Genomic DNA, 4,076 nt, shown 5'->3' with positions numbered 1-4,076 from the left:
TCTTTAGCCGCCTTAACACACACACACACACTTTTTGTAAACGAGAGGAAGAAATGGATCTTTCAATGAGAGCACGATACGTAACTGCGATTTTAACAAGTGTTGGATTGACTCTAGCGGCTTATTCCTGTGTTGCAGCTCTATGTAATAAGAAGATTAGTTAACAGCAGTATTCCACTTAATGAGCGAATAATAACCTATGCTAGGGATTTCCCATGCATATCTATATTTATATGTTGCACAATGTAAACACACAATTGACGTTCACTTGTTAGTTAACTATGCGCGGAGCGATTTCCATCCGTGACACTACACTAAACACAACATACCACTCGTTTCTATTGAATATCTGAAAGTAGAAAATAAAGCAATAGGCCAGAGTTAATGCCGTGAAACGAAAGGAGAAATTTGGTTATTGGAAGGGTATTTAAAACTTTCTTTACTGAATCGTAGAGTTAAGGGAGCAATTATTTGTAGTTTCTAAATATTAGCAACTTTTCAATAATTTGAATAGAAGAAATGTTACATATCATTTTAAAAGAAATATCATAAACGGCGTTTAGTGTTACTAAAGAAGTAAATTTTGATACTAAAGATAATAATTTCTTCATCCGAAAATAATCGAACTGACACATTATCGACAAGTATACTTAGTTTGGCACAGATTAAAACTTATTGTTAGCAATTTGTGTGCGCTAATCAAGCACAACTTATTGCCCTTTCTTCCCACTAGAACGAAAACTGAAGAAAACACCGTTCGCATGACCCATTACAAATAACATTCACTTGTGCTCACTGAGAAAATAAACCATCCGACCAAGAAGAGGACCGTTCCACCGCATCAGCCGAGTGGCGCCAAAAGGCTGCTGCCCGCAAAAGTGCATGCAAGCGTTCAAAACGCTCCACGCTCCAGTCCCATCGCATGCCAGTGCCGGATCCTGCGCCGAACGAATCACACTACTCCACAGCACACCCATTTTTCTCCTCTACATGACCTCTACGCAACCAACGTTGTACGGGGTTAGCGCTTGGCGTTACTTTCTGTCGCGTCAATCTACGGCCACCCAGTGTTTCATCTTCATCTTGCCCCCATTCACGTTCCTCCACCCATTAGTTGTTCGCACTTTTCACCCACATGCTTCGGTTAGATCAACCGGATCCGATCCTTCGCATGTTTGCAGTGCGTATGCTTGATTCAAAGGACGCCTAGCCGTATGTAGCGCAATTCTCGCTTAGTAAGGCTGTTCCTGAAGCATTGCGCCCAGTTATTTCCTTTGCTGCAAGCAACAAACGCTTTTTTCCCCCCTTCAGCTTATCACGTGATAGCGGAACTAGTGCGCGCGTCCTTGCGGCAGACAGCGGCTGGGGCAGCGACCGGGAACCAACAGGGATAATAAAACTTAATTTGACTCATAATCATGGAGCCGCTTTCCTCGCGCGGCTGCGTCTATTGCACACCGTTGCGGGGAGCCCGGGAGTTGGTAATTGGGCCGCCAAACATAAGCCAACGGGCACCGCATTTCATACCGAAGTATGCGTGATGAGGGATCGTTTGCAAAATTTTCCTTTTCCTAGTTGCTGGAAGCAATTGTCTGCTCGGTACAGAACAGCGGAAAATGGTCGGGCTGTAATGGCGTCGACGGAAGCGTTGAACAGTACCGTTTGACCTACCGGTTTGCCGCTGGAGAGCTTACTAACTTGGCCAAGATTGTGGCTTTGTAGAGCTTATTACATTATCTACACAGCAAGCAAAGCAAGCAAAGGAACAAAGCGAGGAAAATTGTGCATCCAAACCACAACCAGTTATTATTCATCCTTTTCCTTTTTAACCAATTCATTACCATTTCACCATCCGCTTTGTTGTGCGGTGGTTATAAAAAATAAGTTTCAAAGGGGAATGATTTTACTGAGCTATATTTAGATCAAGTTTTTACTATGATTAAGTTTCAAGTTACAATAAATTCTCTCTAAATAGCTAATTGAGTTACTACAGCATGATTTCCTCAAAAAGGTTTATGAGAGTTATCGCGTGGAGGAATGATGATTCATGAGAATAGGAGATTTAATCCAAGCTTTTGTTAGTTTTTTATAATTATTTTATTTATTTTCTATTTATGCTGAATGCCGTTTTGTGGAGCTATGTCGCAACTAACAAACAATTTTACAATCATTAGATTCATTAGTAGGCCATGCACAGTTTCTTCTACCAAACTGCATACTCCCGAGCATATAAGGTTAAGCTTTTCTTTAATACAATTATATCCGTTCATGATTAAACTATTGCAAATGTAAATGTGACGATAGGCATGTATCGAGAGAGGTTTCAGATTTTTCCATTCCATTCAAATTCTCTTTCAATAAAACAAAGCTGCTCAACAACACGAGATCGTCGATATAGAACCGCATTTAACGTGCTTAGTCGAATGAACTTTTAATGAACCGAGTGACCTGCGTTGCTGCTGCTGTGCAGACAGCCTTCAATTCAACCCTATCGACGACGAAGCACACTCGAAAGCTTCCCGGCCAGGAAATGGCTATTGCAAATGCATGCGGATGAGCGTACAAAATTACGTAAACCGACCAACCCTGCTACATCCGGACCTGGCAGCGAGCAAATTGGACCGACTTCCTCCATTACTCACTCCCTGCATCATCAACCTTCCGGTTTGGTTCCGCCTTACCGGGCACTGAAACTTCATCCCAGGCAACACGCTACAGCAGGTCTGTGCACCAGGCGACAATCTGGCGAATTGATCGAATTTCAATGAAACCAACATAAAACATCGCAGCAAAAACGAGGCTGATAGGATGGGTTTTGCATTAGATACATGTGGCGAAAAAAAAAATATGGACACATATATATATATCGGAAAAGCACACTACCGCTACTGCCGAGTATCGGCCGATGGGATAAGTTGAGATGTGATGATCTAAATATAACCAGCCCTGCGCTCCATCCAGGCGATAACGTTTATGGTCGCTTTAATTAAAGAGCTGAGCAAGCAAACGGGACACAAACCAGATCCGGTCCTTTTTTTTTTGTTTCACTCGGCAAATTGGTTTTCAATGGCAGAGACGATTAAATGAGTAGAAGGGAAATTAATTTTCTGCTATTCATGAAACATTTGATAAGTTTTCCGTACTTTTGCACAAAAAAACAGGTGCCAATGAATCATGAATACACCAGAACATTGTTACGACATGTGAAATTGTGAATATGTGGCTAATGATATGTTTGAGAGACGATGAAATTAGTTACTAAACTACAAAAAAATAATTTAAATTCCTCGATAATTCGATCATACGTTTTTATTTTCTATTTAATTATCGACTCATAAGTAGGCTCTTAGAGATACCCACCAGAGGGCCTGGTGTCTTGCCTCAAGTATTCTGCGGACTACAAAGGATGTAGGATGAGTAAGCATCGGCTCATAAAACAAATAATTAGTTATATTGACAATAAATATGAAGCTGCAGTGGTATATTTTTTCTTCTTCTTTTTTCAATTATTATTCGTCTTGGCGTAACAATCCACTAGGTCATGCCTGCCATACTTTTTGGTTTACTAGATTGAATTAACCATGTAGCCGAATAGTCACTACTTGCTACCACGAAGTCGAGTGTAATTATCAAAAATATACTAATAAGCTATAAGCAATAATTTCAGTACAGTTTGGTTACTTTGGTAGCTACTAATAAGCGACAGTACTGTTCTAATAAATCCATTTTGCACACCCATGTCGCATTGTTTGAAAAGCCACTGTTTTAATAAAATTTTTGATTTATTTAAATTTATTTAAAAAAAAAATACAGATATCTGCCATTAAGACTAAATATAGGGTTATTAAAACTAAACTTATAGATAACAACAACAACAAACTAAAAATATTACATTGGACATAGATCAATCCATGGCAAACATCAGATAATACGTTACGAGAGATTATTAGTAAGGAAAAACAAGAAAAGAATCAAAGAACTGAAGAAATAGACACCGGGTAGTACCAGGAGAGGTATTGAAATCAAAAAAGGAGGAGGCAAGGTTGAAGGCATTAAGCATGATATTTGAATTTGAA

The sequence above is a fragment of the Anopheles marshallii genome, chromosome 2 (genome assembly GCF_943734725.1).
Source record: "Anopheles marshallii chromosome 2, idAnoMarsDA_429_01, whole genome shotgun sequence".
In the NCBI taxonomy this organism is placed as follows: Eukaryota; Metazoa; Arthropoda; class Insecta; order Diptera; family Culicidae; genus Anopheles; species Anopheles marshallii.
This window is presented reverse-complemented; position numbering follows the sequence as displayed.